The sequence below is a fragment of the Sapajus apella genome, unplaced genomic scaffold (genome assembly GCF_009761245.1).
Source record: "Sapajus apella isolate SASKATOON/1434 unplaced genomic scaffold, GSC_monkey_1.0 scaffold75, whole genome shotgun sequence".
NCBI classification, from domain to species: domain Eukaryota; kingdom Metazoa; phylum Chordata; class Mammalia; order Primates; family Cebidae; genus Sapajus; species Sapajus apella.
The window spans coordinates 1,449,629-1,460,485 of NW_022437015.1; the positions used below are offsets into that span (position 1 = coordinate 1,449,629).

Sequence of the window (10,857 nt, forward strand, 5' to 3'; positions counted from 1 at the left end):
CATTTGGGAAAAGCGCTTCTTACAAAAGGGCAGCTGCAAAATACAGAGACCTCTGCAACAATTACTGGTTTTTCTTAAAGTGAAAGAATGGGTGGGATCCAAGGAATCAAAGCAGTAGACGGCCAAATAGGAGAATCCTAGAATTACATTCAGGAAACAGAGTGACAAAACACAAAGGTAAAATTTGCAATCAAGAAATTCTTCCAACAACTTAACTTTAGCTAGTCTTAGGGATTCCCAAGCCCTCCCCTTCAGTGGAAAAGTATGACTTATTACTACAAACCCATTGCTCCACTACAACAAACACCTTAGAACAGAGTTTTGAATCACATCTCTCTACCTGAAAGCTCAGGGGTGGAATGAGGTAAATACCCACAAAAACAAACACAAAAACCCAACAACAAAATGCCCACAATGAGGACAAATGTTTTTCAGAAAGTGCCTGTACTAGAAAGGATAGATTGTAAAACATCAAATATAACTATGTAGCCAAGTCCCAGTTTGTGTTAACATATGGAATAAATGGGTAGTTTTAACCTCTATGACTAACCCCATTTCTCTACATATAGACAGAGCTAGTGCTGCTATATGGACAACTACCAACATACTGCTTTGTTCTTTAAGATCTATCTGCCACACAAGTCTTAAACCACTAAACCGGGTTTTTCTACTAGGGCTAAAAATACTGCATCTATGCAGGCATGCAAAGCTTATCACACATCCACACTCACATACACCAATGTCAGCCCTTAGGAGTCAACTTCCAACTGAGCATTGATGTCATGCTTCTATATCTTTTATAAGTATTCTTTCTCCATTTTTCTATCATGCAAAACAGTAGAAATCTCAACACAATCGCACCTAGTTCTGGTTACCCAGTAGCACTAGTTGTGTGCAATTAAACAAGAGACCAAAACTGCAGAACAAGTGCATGTGGTAGGGATTACAGGGTGGGGAGCAGGTATAAAAACACAGATGTGCAGATTTCACCAGAAATCTCAAGGATCTATGTCCCATGTCTGGAGCAGAAGGCTATTGGCCAGCTTAGGTACCTTCATGCATCCCTCCTATTTTTGCACCCCAAAGCAGGGCTACTGTTTTTACTTTCAAACCTGGGGTCCTCAAAATGAGTGTGTGAAAAGTTCATAAACACAATCTGGTTGAAAACAGATGATGCAACACACCTACACTGTCTGATGTTAAATTTGTGTTACAAAAACTAACTTTAAAACTTATTTTTGTAACTTTTTTCAACAGGGAAAACAACAACTCCTCAGGGAAAGGTGAGGGGTTGAGAAGACAGCACCTGGAGTTGATAGGCCTGCCTCAGAGAGAACACATGTACTGCCATACCACCACAGGGAACAGCTGCTGCCTGGGGTCAGCAGACCAGTTCACACACCACACAAGGTTGCTATAGATCCAAGTCATAAAAAATCTTCTGATCTGCCGGGTGCGGTGGCTCACGCCTGTAATCCCAGCACTTTGGAAGGCCGAGGCGGGTGGATCACGAGGTCAAGAGATCGAGACCATCCTGGTCAACATAGTGAAACTCCGTCTCTACTAAAAACACAAAAAATCAGCTGGGCATGGTGGTGCATGCCTGTAATCAGGAGGCTGAGGCAGGAGAATTGCCTGAACTCAGGAGGCGGAGGTTGCGGTGAGCCGAGATCACGCCATTGCACTCCAGCCTGGGCAACAAGAGCGAAACTCTGTCTCAAAAAAAAAAAAAAAAAAAAAAATCTTCTGATCATCATGAAACAACTCCCACTGATCTTCAGAGTCTGTCAGTTCGTCATCCCCACCTGTAGTCAAAAACATAAGCAACATCTCACCCAGCTCAAAGGTGACAACATCTTCTTCGATGTCAAAGGGGTTGCTGTCCTCTCTTTCCTCAGTGAGTTCCCAGAAATGGTCCCTTTGTTGGGCCCAGTGTCTGCTTGATGTTCCCACTTTCTGTCTCTGTGGATCCTCTCTACAGCGATCAGGGTATGCATGCTTCTCAAAACAGTTCCCTCAAAATGGGTAGCTGCCACATTCTTCAAAATACCTGCGTGACTTGTTGTTCACTGCCTCTTTGTATTTCTAAACGAGTTTCTTCTTCTCTTCTTTCTTCTCCACCCAGTACTCACTTGTAATGACAAAGTTAGATGTGATCCGGCATTCTGGGCAGGAGTTTATGATCTTGCTCTCAAATTGCTTAGCACTCCTCCACTTGTGAATGCACTTGAGACAGCAGGTGTGGTTGCAGTTGGAAAGGACCCCAAAGCATTGCTCACTGGGGTTGGCTTTCTCATAGACCACCCCCATGCAGATCCCACACAACATGTCCTTGCTGCACTGCACAGCAAATGAGAGTTCCATGTCCTTCTCATGGGCCTCAATGCACCATTTCATGTGCTGTGATCTCTGGGTAGCATTTATGGGATGCAGGACCCGCAGCCCACACATATCACATGAATCTTCGTGGAGACACGTTCTCCCCATATCGGCACTCTCCCACTGCAGCATAGGGGCACAGCAGCTTCTTTGTTTCCATGGCAGTTTGCTCTTTCTCTGATTCTTCCTTGGTCACTGAGCCCTGCAGGGGTACTTCAGTGCAGGAAGGTGCAGGAAGGCCACAGTAGGGTTGCCCAGGAACAAACTCAATAGCATTCACCCCGCCCCCTGAACCTACTCCTACAGTTGCAAAGTTTGAATTTCTTGACTCAGCTTCACCTGTATTTGTTTCAACTATCGATGAGAGACTTGAGGAAGCAGCAAGGGATGACTTTGTAGTTAGCTCTGTAGCAGTTGCTTCTTCCTGTTTCAATGGCTTGCTATGTTCATAACTGCAGCGGTCTCTATAAACACACAGTACCCTTGCTGAAAATACTTGCACACTACACCATACGAACTGTCAGAGAGGTCATGTAAGTATCCACAGTTTTCTCCGTCTTACAAACCCCATGCATAAAATAACGGCACAGTGACCTGTTCCAGCCAGCGGCTACCACCGCTGCCGTGGTGGCCGTGGCTACCCAGCTGTGGCTGCTGTAGCTGCCACCACCCCAGGAATGGAGCAGTGACTGTGGGGATCGGGGTGTGGGAGGCTGCTGCCGCCACTGCCGCTACCACTACTGCTCCTAATGTTGTGGCTGTTGTTCTGTGAGCTGCAGCCTCCGCCATTACTGTTTATTCCACACAGCTATGGCTTGGAACTTCCAGAATCATACAGTTCCGGTCCGGCTGCTGAAAGAAGACCACGAGGCCAGGCAAGAGGAGGGGAAGGAGACTGAGGCACCCACCCAGTCCCCACTGGCTCCGCTTGCTAGATTTTATTTATTTATTTATTCATTCATTCATTTATTTATTGTGGTACAGAATCTGGCACTGTCACCCAGTCTGGAGTGCAGTGGAGTGATCTCAGCTCACTGCAACCTCCACCTGCTGGGTTCAAGCAATTCTCCCTGCCTCAGCCTCCCGAGCAGCTGGGATTACAGACACCTGCCACCACACCCGGCTAATTTTTGTATTTTTTAGTACAGACAGGGTTTCATCATGTTGGCCAAGCTGGTCTTGAACTACTGACTTCAGGTGATCTACCTGCCTCCACCTCTCAGTGTTGGGATTAAGGCGTGAGCCACTACGCCTCGCCCACCCTAGCTAGATTTTTAAAAAAGAGAGAGAAAGCCTGGCGTGGTGGCTCATGCCTATAATCCCAGAACTTTGGGGGGCCGAGGTGGGCAGGTCACTTGAGGTCAGGAGTTCTAGCCCAGCCTGGCCAACATGGTGAAACCTCTTCTCTACTAAAAATACAAAAGTTAGCCGTGGTGTGAGCCTGTAATCCCAGCCTCTCTGGAGGCTGACGCAGGAGAATCACACTTGAACCCAGGAGGTGGAGGTTGTAGTGAGCCAAGACTGTGCCACTGCACTCCAGCCTGGGCAACAGAGTGAGACTCCATCTCAAAAATAATAATAAAAAAATAATTAAAAAGAGACAGAAGATGCAAGTAAGCATAATCAGAAATGACAAAGGTGAGATTACAACTAATCCTGCAGAAATACAGAAGAGCCTTGGGACTACTATAAGCATCTCTATACACACAAACTAGAAAATCTAAGAGAAATGCCTAAACTCCTAGAAAGATAATACCTCCCAAGATTGAAGCAGGAAGAAATAGATTTCCTGAACAGATCAAGAGTTACTTACAAAATTGAATCAGTAATTTAAAAAAACCTACCAAACAACCAAAAACAAACAAACAAACAAAAAAACTCTGTACCAGAGGCTTTCACAGCTGAATTCTACCACATACAAAGAGCTGATATTAATCCTACAGAAACTGTTTTTAAAAACTTGAGGAGGGATTCCTTCCTAGCTCATTCTATGAAACCAATATCATTCTGATACTGAATCTGACAAAGACACACTAAAAAAGAAAATGACAGAATAATATCCCTGATGAAAAATCAAGAAGAAAAGGAAGCAGAAAAAAAGAAAAGACAACCAAATAGGAAGAGATGAAGACAAATAATCTCTCTTTATTGATGATACGTATCTATACCTAGAAAACCTTAAAAATTCCTCCAGGTCTCCTAGACTTAACAAACAACTTCAGTAAAGTTTCTGGATACAAAATAAACATACAAATATTAATAGCGTTTTTATACACCAATAACTCAAGCTGAGAACCAAATCAAAATGGCAAAACTCCTCAAGAAAATATTTGCGAACTGAATTCAGCAGCATGTCAAAGAAATAACATACCATAATCAAGTAGGATTTATTCTTGAGATGAAAATCTGGTTCAACATATGCCATAAATACGATCAGTAAATACGATTCATCACAAAGAGAATTCAAAACAAAAACTAAATTGTCATCTCGATAGATATAGAAAAAACATTCAATAAAATCCAATATCCTTTAAAAAAAAAAAAACGCTCAACAACCTAGGCATCAAAGAAACATACCTCAAAACAGTAAGAGCCACCTATGAAAAACCCAAAGCTTACATTATACTGTATGGGCAAAAGCTGGAATCATTCCCCTCAAGAAGTGGAACAATACAAGAATGTCTCACCATTCCTTTTCAACATAGTGCTGGAAGTCCTAACCAGAGAAATCAGGCAAGAGAAAGAAATAAAAGACATCGAAAGAGGGAGTCAAATTATCTTTCTTCACTGATGACATGATTCTATACCTAGAAAACCTTAAAGATTTCTCCAAAAGACTCATATGCCTGACAGATGACTTCAGAAAAGTTTAAGGGTCCAAAATCAATGTACAAAAATTAGTAGCATTCTATACAACAATGACATTCAAGCTGAAAACCAAATAAAACTGCAATCCCACTTAAAACAGCCATAAAGGGAGCCTTTAGAAGATGGATGAATAGCATGTGCAGAAAGCAGAAACTGGACCCCTTCCTGACACCTTACACTAAAATTTACTCCAGATGGATTAAAGACTTAAACATAAGACCTAACACCATAAAAACCCTAGAAGAAAATCTAGGCAAAACCATTCAGGACATAGGCGTAGGCAAGGACTTCATGACCACAACACCAAAAGCATTGACAACAAAAGCCAAAATAGACAAATGGGACCTAATCAAACCCACAGCTTCTGCACGGCAAAAGAAACAGTCATTAGAGTGAATCGGCAACCAACAGAATGGGAAAAAATTTTTGCAGTCTACCTAACTGACAAAGGGCTGATATCCAGAATTTACAAAGAACTAAAACAGATTTACAAGAAAAAAACAAATAAGCCCATTCAAAAGCAGGTGAAGGATATGAACAGACACTTTGCAAAAGAAGACATACATGAGGCCAACAACCATATGAAAAAATGCTCGTCATCACTGGTCATTAGAGAAATGCAAATCAAAACTACATTGAGATACCATCTCACGCCAGTTAGAATGGCGATCATTAAAAAATCTGGAGACAACAGATGCTGGAGAGGATGTGAAGAAATAGGAACACTTTTACACTGTTGGTGGGAGTGTAAATTAGTTCAACCATTGTGGAAGACAGTGTGGCGATTCCTCAAGGACCTAGAAATAGAAATTCCATTTGACCCAGCAATCCCATTACTGAGTATATATCCAAAGGATTATAAATCATTCTACTATAAGGACACATGCACATGAATGTTCATTGCAGCACTGTTTACAATAGCAAAGACCTGGAACTAACCCAAATGCCCATTGATGATAGACTGGACAGGGAAAATGTAGCACATATACACCATGGAATATTATGCAGCCATCAAAAATGATGAGTTCATGTCCTTTGTAGGGACATGGATGAACCTGGAAACCATCATTCTCAGCAAACTGACACAAGAGCAGAAAATCAAACATCGAATGTTCTCACTCATAGGTGGGTGTTGAAAAAAGAGAACACATGGACACAGGGAGGGGAGCATCACACAATGGGGTCTGTTGGGGGTAAATAGGGGAGGGCCAGCAGGGGATGGGGAGTTGGGGAGAGATAGCATGGGGAGAAATGCCAGATATAGGTGAAGAGGAGGAAGGCAGCAAATAACGCTGCCATGTGTGTACCTATGCAACAATCTTGCATGTTCTTCACATGTAACCCAAAATCTAAAATGCAGTAAAAAAAAGCCTGTAAAAAAAATGCATAACCTTAATCTAATCATAAGATTCAACTAATCCAACTTGAGGAACACTCAACAATAAAAATAGTAAGTAGAATTCAAATATAGCTCCCAAGTTTTCACTTTCCCCAGTATTAACCCCCCCCCCTTTTTTTTTTTGAGACAGAGTTTTGTTCTTGTTACCCAGGCTGTAGTGCAATAGCGCGATCTCGGCTCACTGCAACCTTCGCCTCTCGGGTTCAAGTGATTCTCCTGCCTCAGCCTCCCAAGTAGTTTGGATTACAGACATGTGCCACCACGCCTGGCTAATTTTGTAATTTTAGTAGAGACGGGGTTTCTCCATGTTGGTCAGGCTGGACCGACCAGAGGTTATCTGCCCGTCTTGGCCTACCATAGTGCTGGGATTACAGGGGTAAGCCACTGTGTCCAGCCAGCACCCTCTTTTTTTAGTGTGGTTGTAACCTTTAAATATGATGGAATAATCAATGCCTTGATTAGGTTACATTTTATGGCAAAGATGATGAAATAGCAACTATTATAATAATGTTACATTACATAAGAATCTCCCACAGCAGACTAGAGATTTATCTGCTGGCTTCCACGAAGTAAGCTGCTATATTGTGAGAGGTACACATGACTAGGACCTGAGAGAAGCATCTTAAAACAGAGCAAACCCTTGACAATAGTAAAAAAAAAATTGGAAGACTGCAATCCTCAAACTGTTGGGACTAAATTATGCCGCCAACCAGTGAATTTGGAAGGGGATCCTAAGCCTCAGATAAGATCACAGTCTCAGGTGACATTTTGATTTCAGCCCACTGATTCCTTGAGAACTCAGCTAATGTACACCTGGACTTTTGAGCCATGGAAGCTGTGAGATAATAAATTTGTGTTGTTTTCAGCCTCTAAATTTTTGGCTGCTTTATGCAACAATAGCAAATAATACAATAACTGACACACACTCTCCAAAACTTCCAAGGTCATGAAAGACAAGGAAAGATTGAAGGCCTGTCACAGATTAAAAGAGACCAAAGAAAAATGACAACTAAAGGCAATGTGAGATCCTGAGTTGCATCTTGGAACAGAAAAATACATTCATTGCATAACTGGCAAAATGTAAATAAAGTGAGTAATTTAATTTAAAATATTGTACCAAATTAATTTCCAATTTTTTATAATTACACTATGGTTATGTAAGTTATTAACATTAGCGAAAATAGGGTGGGGGGAATGAAAATTTTCATCCCCTTTTTAAAATTTCTCTGGTCTATAACATTATTTTAGTAATAAATGGTTTAAAAATAAAACCTGGATGGTAGGAGGCCAAGGAAGGTGGATCACCTGAGGTCAGGAGTTCGAGAACAGTCCTGGCCAACAGACTTCTGGCCAACAGACTCTGTCTCAAAAAAAAAAAAAGAAAAGAAAACCTGGATGGATGATCAGGAGCCTGAAGGCATTGGCCTCAATAAAAAGACATAGGGCTACTGGTCTAGTTTCTGGACCTGAACCAAAGTTCACAGCCAGGGTGAACTGACTGAAATGGGACTGGGTCCCCAGGAGGAAAGATATGTAACATCATGGCAAGTATATATGGTAATGATTTTTTCAGTCCTTCTCCAAAGGGTCCTACATCCATTTACTTGAGTAATTGTGCACTGAGGTAAGAAGAACACACAAACAAGTCAAGGGTCTGTGTTAGTCACAGGGTCTGTGTTAATATTGATACTCAGATACCCAAAGCGGTACCTGGCTTTCCTATTAAAGTTGGACATCTGGTATGATTGCCCCTTCTCCTAAGAGCAGTGAAGAGAAAGAGGAAGAGGATAAAGTTCTTCGGGGAGAACAAGGAGATTTTAGTGATGATGATACTGAACCAGAAAATTTAGGCCACTCCTCATGGATTCTGAAGATGAGAAAGAAGAGAAACATAGCTCTGATTCTGATTATGAGCAGGTTAAAGCAAAGTACAGTGACATAAGCCCTGCCTACAGAGACAAATCTGGCAGTGGACCAACCCAAGATCTTAATACAATACTCCTCACCTCAGCCCAATTATCCTCTGATGTTGGGGTGGAGACTCCCAACCAAGAGTTCGATGTATTTGGCACCATCCCCTTCTTTGTAGTGCGTGCTCAACAGCCCCAGCAAGAAAAGAATGAAAAGAACCTCCCTCAACACAGTTTTCCTGCGGCAGGACTTGAGCAGGAGGAAATTGATGTATTCACAAAGGCACATTTTAGCAAGAAGGTGAATGTACAAGAATGCCATGCCATGGGGCCTGAGCGCATACTCTCCCTGGTTATCCCAAAAGCGTAGATGTATTTGGCTCCACTCCATTTCAGCCCTTCCTCACATCAACAAGTAAAAGTAAAAGCAACGAGGACCTTTTCGGGCTTGTGCCCTTAGAGGAAATAATGGGGAGCCAGCAGCAAAAAGTCAAACCACGCAGCTTACAGAAACTGTCCTCTCACCAAAGGCGCACAAAGCAGGATATGTCCAAAAGTAATGGGAAGCGGCATCATGGCACACCAACCAGCACAAAGAAGACTTTGAAGCCTACCTACCACACTCCAGAGAGGGCTCACAGGCACAAAAACGTGGGTTGCCGAGATTCTCAAAGCAGCAATGAATTTTTAACCATCTCAGACTCCAAGAAGAACATTAGTATTGCACTGACTGATGGGAAAGATAGGCAAATGTCTTACAACTCGAGGAGAGCCAGTTGGACCCCTTCGGTGCCAAGCCCTTCCAACCTCCAGATTTGTCATGGCACCCTCCACATCAGGGCTTGAGAGACAACTGTGCTGATCACAATACCATCCTGCCTGGGAGGCCAAGACAAAATTCATACATGGGTCATTCCATAGTGCAGATTTATTGAAAATGGATGATTTTGGTGGCGTGCCCTTTACAAAACTTGTGGTGCAAAGCATCACTCCATATCAGTCCCAACAGTTCCAACCAGTAGAATTAGACCCATTTGGTGCTGTTCCATTTCCTTCTAAACAGTAGTTACTTCTGATGGATTCTTGGCATTAACTCCTATTTCAAAAAAGTATGAATAGTTTTATGAATATGAAAGAAAATATCATAGCTGTTTATATCATTCATTCTTAAAGATCAGTCAGAATAGGTGATTTTTAAATAAATAAAACAGAAATATGAAGTATCTCTACAAGGTAGTAACTTGATGCCTCTTCCAAGCAGGAGAAAAGGGAGCTAAATTGCAAGCTCTAAGAGTTTCTGCTACTGACATCACAACACAGAAATCCAAGTGTGTACTTCCAGTGAAAGCATATGGCACCTTTCCAGGTGTATAGCCATTGAGAAGGGACAGTAAAACTGATATTTTTGATATCGGAATGTCATTTTTGTGTGCATATCCCTGAAATTAGGTTATTTGTGCATACACTAGTTACATTTGTGAATTTTTTAAAAGTCACTTCTAATTTCCACAAGGTTAAAAACAATCTAGCTATTGGGCTGGGTGCAGTGGCTCACGCCTGTAATCCCAGCACTTTGGAGGCCGAGGTGGGTGGATCACGAGGTCAGGAGTTCGAGACCAGTCTGACCAACAGGGTGAAACCCCGTCTCTACTAAAAATACAAAAATCAGCTGGGAGTGGTGGTGCGCACCTGTAATCCTAGCTACTCAGGAGGCAGGAGAATCGCTTCAATACGGGAGGCAGAAGTTGCAGTGAGCTGAGATCGCACCACTACACTCCAGCCTGGGCAACAGAGTGAGACTCCATCTCAAGGAAAAAAAAATCTAGTCCTCTTAAAGCATTACAAAGTTATCTGGACAGTGCAGAGATTTCAGTCCATACACCTTTCTCCACAAAGCAGAGCCAAAAGTAACTGACTATAGTGCCTAAAACTGTTTCATTTTTAAAAACAAGTGCCATTAATTTGGAATATCTAATAAATATATGAAATAATGTGTATGTGAATTAGCTCAATTTAGCTATTCCACAGTTTACATATTTCAAAACAATGTTATACATGATAAATATATAGTTTTGTCAATTAAAACATAAATTTAAAAAATGGACTATCACATAGAAGCCTAGAACAAAAATATAAATATCTGACATTTGAAAAGAAATGATAAGAAAAAGTGATATGCAAGAAAAAACATTCACTACTTTAGAAACACTTTATATATATATATATATATTTTTTTTTTGGTGATATAGATTATAAGTAATGAGGAGCATTTAGATATCGAGATAAAACATGCCAGTACCA

At 41.6% G+C, this 10,857-nt stretch overlaps 2 pseudogenes; one reads left to right on the top strand and one right to left on the bottom strand.

Moving 5' to 3' along the window:
• Positions 1-1,303: 1,303 nt before the first annotated feature.
• LOC116532224 lies at positions 1,304-3,328 on the bottom strand (annotated as a pseudogene).
• Positions 3,329-8,387: 5,059 nt separating this feature from the next.
• Positions 8,388-10,164, top strand: LOC116532304 (annotated as a pseudogene).
• The last annotated feature ends 693 nt before the right edge of the window (positions 10,165-10,857 follow it).